Consider the following 18,275-nt stretch of genomic DNA (forward strand, 5'->3'; position numbering starts at 1 on the left):
TTGTGAGAGATTACAGAATGCTGCGGTGGAGAAGGATCTGTGTGTCTTCGTACATGAATCACAAAAAGTTACCATGCAGGTACAGCAAATAATTAGGAAGGCAAATGGAATGTTACCCTTGATTGCAAGGGAAATGGAGTATAAAAGTAGAGAAGTGTTGCTACAAATGTACAGGGTGCTGGTGAAACCACACCTGGAGTACTGTGTACAGTTTTGGTTTCCTTATTTAAGGAGGGATATACTTGCATTGGAGGCAGTTCAGAGAAGGTTCACTAGATTTATTCCAGTGATGAAGGGGTTGTCGTATGAGGAAAGTTGAGCAGGTTGGACCGATACTCATTGGAGTTGAGAAAAATGAAAGGTGAACGTATTGAGACATATAAGATTCTGAGGGGACTTGGCAGGGTAGATGCTGAGAGGAAGTTTCCCCTCGTGGTGGAATCTAGAACTAGGGGACACAGTTTCAGATTTAGGGGTTTTTCATTTAAGAAGTAATTTCTTCTCTCAGAGGGTCATTAATCTTTGGAATTCTCTACCGCAGAGAGCAGTGGAGGCTGGGTCATTGAATGTCTTCAAGATTTTTATCTACAAGAGAGCCAAGGGTTATGTGGGCAGGCAGGAAAGTGGGGTTGAGGTCATGATCAGGTCAGCCATGATCCTATTGAATGGCGGAGCAAGCTCGAGGGGCCAAATGGCCTACTCCTGCTACTAGTTGTTCTGATCTTATGTTGTTATGATCTCATTGCAGCTTGGTTCAAACAGAGATGAAAGAGTGGAATTCCAGAGGAGAGGGGAGAGTGATTGCCCTTGAGTGAGAGTGGCATCAAGGATCCCTAGCAAAATTGAAGTCAATGGGAATCAGGGGGAAAACTCTCCACTTGCTGGAGTTGTACCTCACACAAAACAAGATGGTTGTGGTTCGTGGAGGCCAATCATCTCAGCCCAGGACATTGCTTCAGTAGTTTCTCAGGGTAGTGTCGTAGACCCAAACATCCTCAGCTGTTTCATTGACGACTTTCCCTTCAAAATAAGTCAGAAGTGGGAATGTTAGGTGATGATTCACAACTCCTCAGTTGAAGCAGTCTGTGCCTACAAGCAGCAAGACCTGAACAATATTCAGGCTTGAGCTGATAAGTGACAAGCAACCTTCTGGCCACACAAGTGCCAAGCAGTGAACATCTCCAATGAGAGAGAGAGAAAAATCTACCTTTTGATATTCAGAGCATTATCATCGCTGAATCCCCCACCATCAATATGTTGGGGGTTACCATTGACCAGAAACTAAACGGGACCAGTCAGATCTATGCTGCAGCTATAAGCGCAGGTCAGAGATTAGGAATTCTGCAGCAAGTGGGAAAGATTAGGAATTCTGGGGGCGTCACAGTGGCGCAGTGGTTAGCACCGCAGACTCACAGCTCCAGCAACCCGGGTTCAATTCTGGGTACTGTCTGTGTGGAGTTTGCAAGTTCTCCCTGTGTCTGCGTGGGTTTTCTCCGGGTGCTCCGGTTTCCTCCCACAAGCCAAAAGACTTGCAGGTTGGTAGGTAAATTGGCCATTATAAATTGTCCTATAGTATAGGTAGGTGGTAGGGAAATATAGGGACAGGTGGGGATGTGGTAGGAATATGGGATTAGTGTAGGATTAATATAAATGGGTGGTTGATGGTCGGCACAGACTCGGTGGGCCGAAGGGCCTGTTTCAGTGCTGTATCTCTAAACTAAACTAAGTATCTCACCTCCGGATACACCAAAACCTGTCCACCATCTACAAGGCACAAGTCAGGAGTGTGATGGAATACATCCCACTCAAGAAGCTCAATACCATCCAGGACAAAGCAGCCCACTTAATCGCCACCTAACCCACCACCTTAAACATTCACTCTCTCCACCACCAGTACACAGAGTCTGCAGTGTGTACCATCTCTATATGCACTGCAGTAACTCGCCATGTAACCTTCAACAGCACCTTTCAAACCCCTGACCTCTACCACCTCGAAGGACAAGGGCAGCAGATGCATGGGAACTCGCCATCTGCAGGTTCCCCTCCAAGTCACTCACCATCCTGACTTGGAACTATATCGCCATTTCTTCACTGTTGTTGGGTCACAATCCTGGAACTCCCTCCCCAACGGCGGTGTGGGTGTTCCTGCACCACATGGACTGCAGCAGTTCAAGAAGGCAGCTCACCAATACATTCTCAAGGGCAATTAGGGATGGGTAATAAATGCTCACCTTATCAGCGATACTCACATCCAAGAATGAATAAAAAACAAATCACTCTCCACAGATTCCCCACAATCTGGGCTTGGACATTCGCTTCAGGAGCACAGAGCTTTATATAACTGCAACATGAGTTCCAAACTTCATATTCCGTTCGCTTTTCACATTATTTTCTCCCAGTCCACTAGCTTTTAGTAATTCTGTATTCGGGTCTCGGCTCCTCCACAGTTTCTAACATCTCACCTCTTACAAAAAAACACTCTGATCTATCTTTCTTCAGTATTACATGACCCCACATTTTAAACTCCATCTGTCAAAGCATTGCTCACTCACTTAATCTATCAAGAAGATTTGAAAATAAATTTCTTGCCAAAGGATAATATTCTGCTTCTGCTCCCTCGCCGTTTGCTTTTCCCATTAGTCTTTCACTTGGTGTAAATCCAGAGAATATAAAGATAGAAGGAAGGGAGGGAGGGAAAATCTTGCTCCGTTTTGTGATCCCAATTTGATCTTCATTCCAGTCCAATTTGGGTGAAGAATCCCAATTGTCTGTCTCAATTTTAATAATATATAAACAATTCTGGAAACACCGTCTGGAAATTGACAAGAACAGGTTTCCAGTCTGACTTTATGCAAAAAGTCCCCCATTAGAAATAAAGGAGCTACACAGCTCACAAACTAACAACAAGGATGGGTTTCGAACCCATACATGAAGAACACAATGCATTAGCATTCCATCATCTTAACCTTGCAGCCACCTTGTCAGATGCACAATCATGGCTGTCACCTTCAGCACAACTCCTGGCTGTGCAGCCAGCTGCAGTGACCCAATGATTCAAGCATCTGAGTGATGTTAATCATGATGTGATCAAATGATTGCATGTTCCACTCTTTCCGTGGTGGGTTTTCACACTGAGTGGAAACGTGTTGGACATGGTCTGGAAATGTTTCACACCGCTCCATTCCCTGTTTCTTTTACTTACAGAAGGTATATTTCCATCATTATACAACCCATAAGATGAACTTTTTTCAAAAGACTTCAGTGTATTTAACTCTGTGTCCAACACTGTGAGGCAGCTTTCTGTGTTTATAAAGAGTGCAATTTAATGACTGGTCTCTTGGATCTTGGATCAAACAGGGTGACAGATAGAGGTCTGTGTGCAGAGGGTTTGGAGGTGAGCTCTGATTCCTAACCCTTTCTGGATTGTGAGGAATAAAGAATGAATGAGAGAGAGAGAATGTGGGAGAAGGGATGATGGAAGAATTTGTTTGTGAACCTGATTAAAAGTGGCTCAAACGCAAGATAATATGAAGATATCAAGAGCAGAACATTAACATAATCTGAGTTCCGCGATCTGGTCGGGTCCCATTCCCCTGAAGTGAGGAATGAACGGGTGGGAAATTCCACCTGGAGTTATATTTGTCTCCAATGAAGATGAGTTCACAGTGAGGATGGAATAGCTCAGTTGGGAGAACACTGGATTGAAGAACCAGGATACAATCCCTGGTTTCAACAGTTTTAATTTGGTGTCTCCATCAGTTTAAGTAGAGAGAATCAGAGGGGAGATCTTCCACTCTTGGCCCCATGGGCTGAATTTTAAACTAACGGTGCGGCTCTCGGCAGAGGCACCGGAAGCGGGTGTCGTCACCACACGAGTGAAATGTGGCCGAATGACTCCGATCACGGAGCAGCCGACCAATTAATGAAGGGGAGGCGTGGGGCCCATGTAAACAAGGACCTGAGGCAGGGAACAAGGCACCGATGGCACCGACATTTGACACAACGGCAGGTGCTGACACCATATTTAAAGGGCTGCCAACCCTGCATTCACTGCTGCCTGGTTTAAAGGAGTGTCTTCCTGAGAGCCCTCTGATGCCCCAGGACCCGTTCTGCTGCCTCTGCTGCCCCAGGACCTGTTCTGCTGCCTCTGCTGCCCCAGGATCCGTTCTGCTGTCTCTGCTGCCCCAGGACCCGTTCTGCTGTCACTGCTGCCCCAGAACTCGTTCTGCTGCCTCTGCTGTCCCAGGACACGTTCTGCTGCCTCTGATGCCCCAGGACACATTCTGCTGCCTCTGATGCCCCAGGACCCGTTCTGCTGCCTCTGCTGCCTGCTGAGTAAGGAGCTGAATGCGAGCCTGCAGTGACCATGGTCCCACGGTTTAGCGATGCCTCCCTGCAGGTTCTCCTCCAGGTGGCAAGAGAAAGGTGGAAGATCCTCTTCCCCAGGGATGGGAGGTGGAGACCTGCCCACCTGACCAAGCAAAGCTGGCTGAAGATAGTCGGTGAGGTCAGCAGACGTGGCGTCACCCCCAGAACATGGATCCAGTACAGGAAGTGGGTCAATGACCGGATCCAGGCTGCTCAGGCGAAAACTCAAAACACTTTGGACCCTTTGGACATTGCATGTGGCAGAGTGAGAGGGAGTGTTTGGTGGAAAGGGAGTGACCACCCAGTCATGTGTATTGGGGAAGGGCAGCAGGACATGCTGCCTGAGGCTTGGCTGCATCTCGGTGAGAGGTGCACGTCAGTCATTGTATAAACTCACACAGTCCCTCGAGAGGGGCCACATGCAGGAGGAATACGTGTGTCCCCATCATGGACTGCTGGACTATCACCATCAGAGATGTTGGGCTTGTCCCCGCTGGGAGACTAACTTTGTTCATCATTGTGTCTGCAGGAGAAGACATCCCACAATTGGAAAGAGCGTGTCAAGACTGGCGGTGGAGTGCCTTATCTCCATGTCCTCATCCCGATGGAGGAGGAGGCCATGGAACAGGCAGGGCAGCAAAGCAGCTGCTCCATAGCTAATGGAGAGACAGGGACACCTACCCAAGAGAGTGAGTGAACATCTCCTGGGGCACAAGGGAGCATCTGCTGCAAAGGAGCCACACTGCTCATCTGTTCACCACTGCATCAATGGAGCTGCACGTTAGGGGTGGTTGGAATGTCATGATGGGAAGACCCTAACCCTTCAATGTCCCTGTTTTCTCATGAGGGCCCGGATGAACGACAAAAGCAAAGAGCTGGAGAGACTGGGGGACAGCCGGACATGTCTGAGGAGGAGGAGGGAGCCTCAGAGGGTGCACTATCACCTCATTCCCCTGCGCCCTTCACCAGCACAGAAACTCTCACGTTGGTGGGTATCCGTTCGCGGTTAGATTCTGGCATACAAACTGGTGAGCACATCACAGACAGGCCCGGGCAGCTGGCGGAGGCTGTGACAGCCGAGGCCACTGGGAGTTGGTGGTTTGTGGGAGGCCAGGCCCATGCTGTGCCCCAGGCTGATGACGTGACTCTTGTGTCACCAGCAACACGGGAAATGCTGCAGCTGCAGTGAGAGGTCAGGCAACATCTGTCAGAGTTGCCAGAGGCTATGTGTACCCAAGCACGGACGATGGAGGAGTCCATCCAGGCCTTGGGTGCTGCACTGTCTCTGATGGGGGTGTGTCTGGCTTCCTCCATTGAGAGATTGGTGACTCTCATGGAGAACCAGATCCAGCCGATCAATCAGTGGCTGCCGGAGATGTGCACAGACCTGCACTCCATCACTTTGTCCAGGAGCTCCATCCAGTGGTGACAAGGTGAGAGGGGGGACGAGGCACCTGAACTCTCCACTTGGTCCACGTCCCTCTCAGGTCAGCAGGGAGGTACAAGTGTGTCTTATAAGGGGGAGGAGCAGCTGGCTCAAAATGGAGACGTGTGACCAGTGGTGTTCCACAGGGATCCGTGCTGGGACCACTGTTGTTTGTGATATACATTAATGATTTGGAGGAAAGTATAGGTGGACTGATTAGCAAATTTGCAGACGACACTAAGATTGGTGGATTAGCAGATAGTGAAGGGGACTGTCAGAGAATACAGCAGAATATAGATAGATTGGAGAGTTGGGCAGAGAAATGGCAGATGGAGTTCAATCAGGGCAAATGCGAGGTGATGCATTTTGGAAGATCCAATTCAAGAGTGAACTATACAGTAAATGGAAAAGTCCTGGGGAAAATTGATGTCCAGAGAGATTTGGGTGTTCAGGTCCACTGTTCCCTGAAGGTGGCAACGCAGGTAAATAGAGTGGTCAAGAAGGCATACGGCATGCTTTCCTTCATCGGACGGGGCATTGAGTACAAGAGTTGGCAGGTCATGTTACAGTTGTATAGGACTTTGGTTCGGCCACATTTGGAATACTGCGTACAGTTCTGGTCGCCACATTATCAAAAGGATGTGGATGCTTTGGAGAGGGTGCAGAGGAGGTTCACCAGGATGTTGCCTGGTATGGAGGGCGCTAGCTATGAAGAGAGGTTGAGCAGATTAGGATTATTTTCATTAGAAAGACGGAGGTTGAGGGGGGACCTGATTGAGGTGTACAAAATCATGAGAGGTATAGACAGGGTGGATAGCAAGAGGCTTTTTCCCAGAGTGGGGGTTTCAATTACTAGAGGACACGAGTTCAAAGTGAAAGGGGAAAAGTGTAGGGGGATATGCGTGGAAAGTTCTTTACGCAGAGGGTGGTGGGCACCTGGAACGCATTGCCAGCGGAGGTGGTAGATGCGGGCACGATGGAGTCTTTTAAGATGTATCTAGACAGATACATGAATGGGCAGGAAGAAAAGAGATACAGAACCTTAGAAAATAGGCGTCATGTTTAGAGAGAGGATCTGGATCGGCGCAGGCTTGGAGGGCCGAAGGGCCTGTTCCTGTGCTGTAATTATCTTTGTTCTTTGTTTTTTGTTTATCTGGGGGCCCCTCTCAGGGTGCTCCTGGTGTGGACGGTAATTCCAAAGTCCCTTGCCAGTGACACCAGTGATGCCAGCACATCCATCTTCCTCGATGACAGACGGGGTCCCTGTACCTGTGCAGGAGGCCCTCAGTGTGCCAGGGCCCTCCAGGACTCAGGCAGCAGAGGATGGCCGCCAATGTCATCCCAAGCCATGGAGCAGCAAGGTCAGCAGCCTGTCTCCACCTCAGCTGACAGAGCAGGGGGAGTAGCAGGGAGGAACACCCGGAAGAGATTTAAGAAGAGCACCTCGATTCACTGAGGGGTTCACGGGTGAATGTACATTCCAGATGGATAGGGTTGTGTTTGGTGTCACACAGAATAAAGAAATGATGTTCTCTCACTATGTCTCCTTCCTATTGTTGATGCCCTTTGGGACTTCATTTCAACCCTTCCTCCCAAGGGGCTGGAAGTGAGGGACCAAGCCCTGAGTTCACAAAGCTTCGGCCTTGTCACTGTGCGATGTGTACCTGGGCGCTGTAGTGTAGAAGGAAGGAGGTGACAACAGGGCTGTTTAAAGCTAAGACTTTATTGCTGTGGTTCCGGAAGGTGGTGAGTCTCAAAGGAAACTTGAATGTATAAGGGTGTCTCGTGTCTCCCTTGTGTGTATCTCATGGAGGCTTTCCTGCTGTGCCTGAGGTCCTTCATCTGGCACTGCTTGGGCAGCATCCTCCTCCACATCCTCATCATCAGAGGAGACATCACATTCCATGATATCCACACGAGTCAACACCTCACCCCTCTGTCATGCCAGATTGTGCAGAGCACAGCAAGCCACCATGATACGGGAGACTCTCGGTGGGACATACTGAAGGGCTCCACAGGAACAATCTAAGTGCCTGAATCTCATCTTCAGGAGACCAATGGCCTCTTTGATGGTCGCTCGGGTTGACCCGCAGCAGGTGTAGTACCTCTCCTCTGAATCGTTGTGTGGGTTCCTCACAGGCGTCAGCACTCATGTTCTCACTGGGTTGCCCTTGTCTCCAAGGATCCATCTCAGAAAGCGCATGGGGCCACGGAAAGGTTCTGGCACCTGGGAGTGCCTTGGTATGCAGGCGTTGTGGCTGCTTCCCGGGATTTGTGCACACACCTGTAGGATCCATTTGTGATGGTCACAGACCAGTTACACACTGAGCAAGTGGAAGCCCTTCCTGTTGAAGGCTGCTGGCTGGTCTGCAGGAGCCTTGATGGTCACATGGGTACAGTTGATGACACCCTACACCTGGGGGAATCCAGCGATGGCCCCGAATCCTATAGCTCTCTCAGCTTGACTGTTTGGATCAATGTGCACATAGTCACCGGCCCTCCTGAACAGGACATTGGTGACCTCCTTGATGCACTGATTCACCACAGACTGTGAGATTCCACACATATCGCCAGTGGATCCCCGCAATGATCTGCTGGTGGAGAAGTTCAGTGGCACGGTGACCTTCAGTGACACTGGCATCAGGTGCCCACCAAGTCCTATGGGGCACAGCTGCATCATGGCAGAGAGATCAGTGACAACCTCCGTGGAGAGGCGCAGTCTGGGGAGACACTGTCACTCGGACATCTGCAGGTAGTTGAACCTCGGCTGACGTGTTCCTCTGCCTCCTTCTCCAGCCTCCTGTTCGAGGCTGGCCCTCCTGTGGGCCCCCAAGCTGCTGTGGTGTCCCTGCTGGTGCCTGCGCCTCCCTCCCTCCCTCTCTACTCCTCCTCCTCTTCAATGGGAGCCTGGAATCCAGGGTGAATGAGGCCCATGACAGGTTGCCCCTCCCTGAGTGCAAGGCCTTCACTGTAAACAACACCCAGCCACATTTACCTCATTTGTCACCCTCAATGAGGTGGCACTGCCCCAATAACACCCGGGTGTGGCTCACCCTGCAGAGCTGGCACATTGGCCCCCACTCCTGACAGTGTTTCCCGATGCCCTTTCCCCCTCCACCCTTGCTGCCAAGTTACGCTGCCTCACCCGACAGCTTCCCAGTGAAGCCAACACTCAGCTCCCACCTCCCAGTCACCTCCTTTAACCAGGCGAGGCTCTGAAGCCCCAGGGTTCCCGTGTGCTATTAATTCAATTGGACCCAGTGAATAAAATTGCTGACAATTGGACTCATAAATACTTTAAATGCCTTCTTGCCGTGTTGATGTGCGAAGTCTGCCCTCCATGTCAGCCGCCGACAGAAATATCCGGTCCGACGTCTTCCATCCCTATTTTATACACCCCACTCCCCCTCCCCAGCCTCCATTCCCATCTCCAACGGTCCCTTAAAATTCTGGCCCATGTCTCTAAGACTAAAGGGAGTGAAACTACAGCCGCTCCTTAGACTGAACAGGGAGAGCTGCTCTCTCTGTGTTGAAAGTGAATGAATCTGCTCTTTACCTTGTCTCACTGAAACGTTCACTGTGTGGAAATGTCTGTTTGAAAATGTTTTCCTGTTATATTAAAGGAACAGAGGAGCAGAAGTGAGGTACTGTTCAACAGAGAGGTTTGGAAGTGGGTGAAGGGGTGGAGTGACGGTGGGAGTGAGAGGCGCAGTGAGTTGGCCATTCTCAATAGAGTGTCAGGAATGAAGGTCAGAGGAACAGACCAGGCAGGAAACACAGAAAGAGCGAGGAGAAGCTGGTGTGAAAAACAGAGATTAAACAACAGGCTTGTTCAGTCAGTTCCGAAGAAGGGTCACTGACCCGAAACGTTAACTCTGCTTCTCTTTCCACAGATGCTGCCAGACCTGCTGAGTGAATCCAGCATTTCTTGTTTTTGTTTCAGTTGGTTTGGGTCTGGTGTTTAGAATACCCGGAATCTGGGTTCACTTCATTTCCAACTCAGCAATTGTACCAACATTATGTTCATAAAACCATAGAATGATACACAAAGAAGGAGACCATTTGGTCCATTGTGTCAATGCTGTCTCTTTGGTTGTGTTATCCAATTAGTTCTGATGCTCAGCTTTTTCCTGTAATCTGTTCATTTTCCTTCCAGTATTTATCCCTATTGCTTTTCAAAGTTACTACTGAATCTGCTTTCAAATCCTGATCAGACAGTGCATTCCAAATCACAACACATCACCGTATAAATCCCGACCTCATTTCGCCTCTGGTTCTTTTCTCAAACACCTGATAAATACATCCTCTGGTGACTGACCCTTTTGCCACTGGAAACAATTTCTCCTTATTTAACTTATTGAAAACCTTCTTGATGATGTCACATACTAGACTGCCAGTAAAACTGAAGCCCATGTAATAAAAGGGACAATGACAGCATGGATATGAAATAAGCAGACTGATAGGAACATAGGAGCAGGAGTAGGCCATTCAGCCCGTCGAGCCAACCCCGCCATTCAATATGATGATGACTGATCATCCACTTCAATGCCTTTTTCCCACACTATGTCCATATCCCCTATGTCATTTGCATTTAGAAATCTGTCAATCTCTGCTTTAAACATACTCAATGACTGAGCTTCCACAGCCCTCTGGGGTAGAGAATTCCAAAGATTCACAACCCTCTGAGTAAAGAAATTTCTCCTCGTCTATGTCCTAAGTGGCTTTCCCCTTATGTTGAAATTGTGTCCCCTGGTTCTAGATTCCTCAACCGGAGGAAATAGCTTCATCTACCTGTCTATCCCTTTAAATATATGGTAAGTTTCAATGAGATCACCTCTCATTCTTCGAAACTCTATAGAATACAGTCCCAGTTTCCCCAAAATCTCTTCATAGGACAGTCCCGCCACCCCGGGAACAAGTCTGGTGAACCTTCGTTGTACTCCCTCTATGGCAATGATATCCTTCCTAAGGTAAGGGGACCAAAACTGCACACAGTATTCCAAAGTGCAGTCCAACCAAGGTTATATACAATTGAAGCAATACTTCACAACTCCTGTACTCAAATCCTCTTGTGATAGAGTCTAACATGTCATTCGCCTTCCTAATTGCTTGCTGCACCTGCATGTTAGCTTTCAGTCACTTACTGACAAGGACACCCAGGCCCCTTTGTCCATCTACACTTTCTAATCTCTTACCATTTAAGAAATGATCTGCACATCTGTTTCTCCTGCCAAAGTGGACAACCTCACATCTTTGCACATTATATTCCATGTGCCACTTTCTTGTCCACTCACTGAGACTGTCCAAATCCCCTTGAAGCCGCTTTGCATCTTCCTCACAAGACACATTCCCACCTAGTTTAGTTTAGAGATACAGCACTGAAACAGGCCCTTCGGCCCACCGAGTCTGTGCCGACCATCAACCACGCATTTATACTAATCCTACACCAATCCCATATTCCAATAACATCCCCACCGGTCCCTATATATTTCCCTACCACCTACCTATACTAGGGGCAATTTATAATGGCCAATTAACCTATCAACCTGCAAGTCTTTGGCATGTGGGAGGAAAACGGAGCACCCGGAGGAAACCCACGCAGACACAGGGAGAACTTGCAAACTCCGCACAGGCAGTACCCAGAATCGAACCCGGGTCCCTGGAGCTGTGAGGCTGCAGTGCTAACCACTGCGCCACTGTTTTGTGTCATCTGCGAACTTGGAAATAGTACATTCGGTCCCCACATCCGAATCATTGACATATATTGTGAACAGCTGGGTCACAGTGTGGTGGTGAACAGTTGTATTTCTGTCTGGAGGAAGGTTTACAGTGGGTTCCCCATGGTTCCGAATAACTGCAGTTATGTGCAGACACTGGAAAAGCTGGGGTTGTTCTCCTTGGAGCAGAGCAAGTTCAGAACAACTTTGACAGAGTTAGAATCAAGGAATCAAATGGTTACAGTACAGAAGGAGACCATTCAGTCCATCATGTCCATGACAGCTCTTTGCAAGAGCAAATCAGCTAATTCCACTCCTCTGCCCTTTCATTGTAACCCTGCAAATTTTCTCTATTCAGGTGTTTATCCAATTCCCTTTTGAAAGCCACGATTGAATCTGCCTCCAGCACACTCTCAGGCAGTGTATTCCAGATCCAAACCACTCGCTCTGTCCCACACCCCTGGTACCATTGCAGAAAATCTCTTCTGTTCATTTCATCCCTCATAAATAATTGAAATGAAATGTTTATTAGGAAATGCACAACATAAAAAGGAGAGAGAAATAAATGCTGAGCAAAATAGAAGTCAATGCTTGGAAGGTAAAAAGAGCAAAAGATGTAACTTTTATTCTGGATGAGTGAGAGGAATATATCACACTTTGGGGATTTTGTAAGAGGATTTATTGATAAACCTGGGATTTGAGAGAAAGCTGGTTCATGGTTTACAGAACAAATTCAGCCCCTGGGATTGAGCCAACAGCTGCACTGTCCAATAACAGACAGGCCGGGGACACTGTCTCAGGCCTAGTGAGCTCAGTCGATGAAAGCATGAAACTCTGAATCTCAAGTTTTTGAGTTTGAGCCCCACGGTGGGTGTTTTTTATTTCCTTTTTAGGCTGATTTTGCAGGCATTCTCCAGCTCTGAATTCCTCGGCAGAGAGTTCAAGGAGTGTTTGAAATGAGATTCAACAGCAGTATGAGAAAGTCTCTCCTTGATTCAGGACTCTTACCTCTCTGCAGCAACTCGCTGCTGAAGATTGAACTTTATCTCATTTCATTCTCAGCTCAGGGTCAGTGTGGATCACTGGGACTTCTGGCTGTCTCCCACTTCACAATCCATCAGTGCTGAGAAAGCAATGGGGAATATTACTCACATGTTACAATGTTTTATAAATACTTGAATGTATTTCACACTGTGTCTAACAGTGTGAATCTCCCCTGGTATATCAGCTCACCAATACTTCAACAGAACATTCACATAATGTGAGCTCTGAGATCTGTTCAGATCCCATTCCCAAGACCTGGAAAGTGGGATTGGGCTGGATCGCTCTTTTTCAGTTGGCACAGACACGATTGCTAAATGGTCTCATTCTGTGCCATAAATTTTCTCCATTTTCTATGTTCTATGAAGTGAGGTGTGATTGGGAGGGGCAATTCCACCAGGGTTATATTTTCTACCAAAACAATGACACAAGGGATACTTCACTTTTTTATTCATTCATTCATGCGATGTGGGCGTTGCTGGTCAGGCCAGCATTTACTGCCCATCCTTAATTGCCCTTGAGAAGTTGGTGGGGTGGGCTGCCTTCTTGAACCACCCTTGAGTGAGTGTGGCATCAAGGATCCCTAGCAAAATTGAAGTCACTGGGAATCAGGGGGAAAACTCTCCACTTGCTGGAGTCGTACCTCGCACAAAACAAGATGGTTGTGGTTCGTGGAGGCTAATCATCTCAGCCCAGGACATTGCCTCAGGGGTTTCTCAGGGTAGTGTCCTAGACCCAAACCCAGCTGTTTCATTGACGACTTTCTCTTCAACATAAGTCAGAAGTGGGAATGTTAGATGATGACTCACAACTCTTCAGATACTGAAGCAGTCTGTGCCTGCAAGCAGCAAGACCTGAACAACATTCAGGCTTGAGCTGATAAGTGGCAAGCAACCTTCTGGCCACACAAGTGCCAAGCAGTGAACATCTCCAATGAGAGAGAAAAAAAATCTACCTTTTGATATTCAGAAGCATTATCATCGTTAAATCCCCCACCATCAATATCTTGACCGGAAACGTAACTGGACCAGTCACATCTATGCTGTGGCTATAAGCGCAGGTCAGAGATTACGAATTCTGCAGCAAGTATCTCACCTCCTGACACCCCAAATCCTGTCCACCATCTACAAGGCACAAGTCAGGGGTGTGATGGAATACATCCCACTCAACAACACTCAAGAAGCTCAACACCATCCAGGACAAAGCAGCGCACTTGATCGGCACCTAACCCGCCACCTTAAACATTCAATCCCTCCACAACCAGTACACAGTGGCTGCAGTGTGTACCATCTCCACATGCACTGCAGCAACTCGCCAAGTATCCTTCAACAGCATCTTCCAAACTCGTGACCACTACCACCTCGAAGGACAAGGGCAGCAGATGCATGGGAACTCACTACCTGCAGGTTCCCCTCCAAGTCACTCACCATCCTGACTTGGAACGATATCGCCATTTATTCACTGTTGTTGGGTCACAATCCTGGAACTCCCTCCCCAACGGCAGTGTGGGTGTTCCTGCACCATATGGACTGCATCAGTTCAAGAAGGCAGCTCTCCACCACCTTCTCAACGGCAATAGGAATGGGTAATAAATGCTCGCCTTATCAGCGATACTCACACCCAAGAATGAATAAAAACCAAATCACTCTCCACAGATTCCCCACATGGGCGGCACAGTGGCGCAGTGGTTAGCACCGCAGCCTCACAGCTGCAGGGACCCGGGTTCGATTCCGGGTACTGCCTGTGTGGAGTTTGCAAGTTCTCCCTGTGTCTGCGTGGGTTTTCTCCGGGTGCTCCGGTTTCCTCCCACAAGCCAAAAGACTTGCAGGTTGATAGGTAAATTGGCCATTATAAATTATCACCAGTATAGGTAGGTGGTAGGGAAATATAGGGACAGGTGGGGATGTTTGTTGGGAATGTAGGATTAGTATAAATGGGTGGTTGATGTTCGGCACAGACTCGGTGGGCCGAAGGGCCTGTTTCAGTGCTGTATCTCTAATCTAAAATCTAATCTGGGCTTGGACATTTACTTCAGGAGCACAGAGCATTATATCACTGCAACATGAGTTCCAATCCTCATATTCTGTTCACTTTTCACATTATTTTCTACCAGTCCACGAGCTTTTATTAATTCAGTATTCGGGTCTCTGCTCCTCAACCGTTTCTAACATCTCACCTCTTCCAAAAAAACACTCTGATCTATCGTCGGTAGTCGATGACCCCTCATTTTAAACTCCATCTGCCAAAGCATTGCTCACTCACTTAATCTATCAAGAAGATTTGAAAATAAATTTTTTGCCAAAGGATAATTTTCTGCATCTGCTCCCTCGCCATTTGCTTTTCCCATTTGTCTTTCACTTGGTGCAAATCCAGAGAAAGTAATGATGGAAGGAAGGAGGGGAAGAAAAATCCTGCTCCGTTTCGTGATCCCTATTTGATCTTCATTCCAGTGCAGTTTGGGTGAAGAATTCCAATTGTCTGTCTCAATTTTAATAAAGTATAACAAATTCTGGAATCACTGTCTGTACATTGACAAGAACAGGTTTCGAGGCTGACTTCACACATGAGCTCACCCAACATAAATAATACACGAAACAGCTCATAAACTCGCGACAAGGATGGGATTCGAACACACGTGTGCAAAGTACATTAGATTCGCAGTCCATCGCCTTAACCTCTCGGCCACCTTGTCAGTTGCAGAGACATAGCTGTCACCTTCAGCACAGCTTCTGGCTGTGCAGCCAGCTGTGGAATGATGGAAATATATCTTCTGTAAGTAAATGAAGTTGGGAATGGAGCAGTGGGCAACATTTCCAGACCATGTCCAACACGTTTCTACTCAGTGTGAAAAACCACCACGGAAAGACTGGAACATACAATCATTTCATCACATCATGATTAACATCACTCAGACACCTGAACCATTTGGTCACTGATGAAGTCATGATGACCGAATTTCTCATGAAATGAAAACTGAACTAACTGACTGGAAGAATTGCTTTAACCCCACATGATCAGCGAGGCACAGCATCAGGCCGACTTGTCGGGTGGTGTAAACAGATATCACTGCTTCTGATCTTCACCAGAACAGAGAGTGAGATGTAACATTGATCATCAAACAGACTGTGAGAGAATACAACAGAATAAAACACATGGAGAGACACTGTGGAATAACAAATAGATTTGATTGGAATGTTGAAATTTTGATTGGAATGGATAAAACACCAGAAACAGCAGATTAAATTGGGATTCTCATCATTATATTGATCTGGGACAGAAAAGAGAAACTGATGGAAAGAAGAGAAGAAGGAAGAAAAGAAAGGATGGAACTGTTCAATCTTTTCAGTTTTTTCACTCGCCCATCAAAGCTGGTAAAAAAAAGTTGCAAATAACAGAGAATTTCACCAAAAAGGGAGATTAAATGTTGCTGAAACCTTGGATCGAAGGATGCCCCAAAAGATCACCTGTTTAACTGTCTCCTCACTGGGGGATTTCAATCAGTGAGCAATATTATTCTCTACTTTTTTTGTTAATTGGTCCCAGAACTGTCACTTGGAATTAATATCTGTGTTCCGACTCCTGAATAATAAAATTGTGAGTTTCTCGATATTTTCTGGACACAGTTCCTGCTGAAAGAACTAAGAACTCTTTTCTAATTTGCACAATACTCTATACACACTCATCAAGCCTGCTAAGCTAGCATCCTTGGTGCTGCTCTCTCTTCTCCCAAACTTCATCTCATGTGACTGTTCCATCATCACTCTGACAGTGGGAGGGGTGGATCCCACTATCTTCAGCATTAACCCTTTACATCCTTATACCACACTGTCTGTCCAAAATAAATGGGTGGAGGGAACTTCCTTCATTTATCAAAACACCAACAGCAGCACAGTGGCGCAATGGTTAGCACCGCAGCCTCACAGCTCCAGCGACCAGGATTCAGTTCTGGGTACTGCCTGCGTGGAGTTTGCAAGTTCTCCCTATGTCTGTGTGGGTTTCCGCCGGGTGCTCTGGTTTCCTCCCACCTCCAAAAGACTTGCAGGTTGATAGGTAAATTGGCCATTGTAAATTGTTCCTCGTGTAGGTACGTGGTAGGAGAATGGTGGGGATGTGGTAGAGAATATGGGATTAATGTAGGATTAGTATAAATGGGTGGTTGCTGGCTGGCACAGACTCGGTGGGCCGAAGGGGCTATATCTCTAAATAAGAAAAGTAAAATAAAAGCTACCAGTCGTAAATCAACTCAAACCCATTAGAGAGATAGAGGGAGACTGTCAGAGAACTTCCTGCATCCAGTCCTGACCCTGTCACACTCAGCAGCTTCTCACCCAGACCCCACTCTCATCAACACTGAACATTGTTACCGAGACCCTTCAAATACTGTTTATAAAAGGGAGAAAAATTCAAACTTTATCACAGCTAGATTGAATAGAACAAAGTTTAATATCTTCTCGTCGTCACTCGGTAACCACATGAGACAGTCCTTAAATCAGTAGCATAAATTATCAGCTGGAAGAATGTTTGTCATTGGGTTGAATCATTTCTGTGTGAGGAATGTTCCAGCATCATAAACCAGGCGAACGTGTTGACTGAGCTGTGTCTTCATCTCTTCTGGACAGTTCACACTTCATTCTGCTCTGATTCACTTTCCCAAAGCGGATCTACAGATTCTCAATTCCGGAGACTGGGTTTTCTTATTTTGTTCCTTTTGATTTTTCTTGCTCCTGAATGATAATATATTCCAACCTCGGATCAACCTTGCCCTGTCTCCCAGTCTTGGTTAAAAGCGAAAAATAACGGCAACAACATTCTGAAACAAACAACACGGTCACATTCTGCTTCAGTGAGATTAATGCTGAGGCCGTTTCTGTGTCGAATGCGATTGTGAACAAATTTCTCTGAAGGAAATTGTGAGTGATCAAGTATTTGCACTGAATTTCTGTGCAAGAAGGGACAGTTTCAACCAGCCATTCCCAAATCACTTCCTTCACAAAGACAAAGACTGTGCTGCCTTAACATGTGAATCAACTTCACAAACAAATTTGAACTCAAAGTTCAGGAGAAGACAGAGATGTGAATGATTGACAGTGTAATCTTTAAATCATAATTTTCCGTTTCTTTGTTGAAGTGAGGCTCAACCCTAAGCCACTAGAGATCGCGGAAAGGTACAAACTTGGATCCAGAAATCAGAAAAGTAGTGAAACAGTTGGTGAGTACATTGTGACACTGAAGAATTTATCACCACATTGCAATATTGGCACATTCTTAGACCGTACATTATGAGACAGATTTGTGCTTATATTGGTGGATGAGGAAAGATACTAAACACACAAAATATCAATTTGAGCTAGTGTGCAAGATTGCTCTTTCCACGGAGATGGCATCAAAGAATGCTCGTGAATTTCATCCCATGGCAGTGACAGTAACACACTTCAGAGGAACTTAAACACACTGGTAAAATGGGCTTTCACACAACAGATAACATTTTACACAGAGACTTGTGAAGTGATACAGTTTGGGAGGAAGAATGAGACAATGTACACCAATCTTTTTTGATCAAGGTTTGAAAAGGTTGCTAAGAGCAAACAGGACACTTGGCTTTATTAATAGAGGCATAGAGTAAAAGAAAATAAGTTATGCTAAACCTTTATAAAACACTGGGGCTGAATGACCTACTCCTGTACCTCCAAGGAAAGCTTCCACTCCAGGCTCGGACACCCTCT

This window comes from Heterodontus francisci, unplaced genomic scaffold (assembly GCF_036365525.1).
Source record: "Heterodontus francisci isolate sHetFra1 unplaced genomic scaffold, sHetFra1.hap1 HAP1_SCAFFOLD_43, whole genome shotgun sequence".
Taxonomy (NCBI): Eukaryota; Metazoa; Chordata; class Chondrichthyes; order Heterodontiformes; family Heterodontidae; genus Heterodontus; species Heterodontus francisci.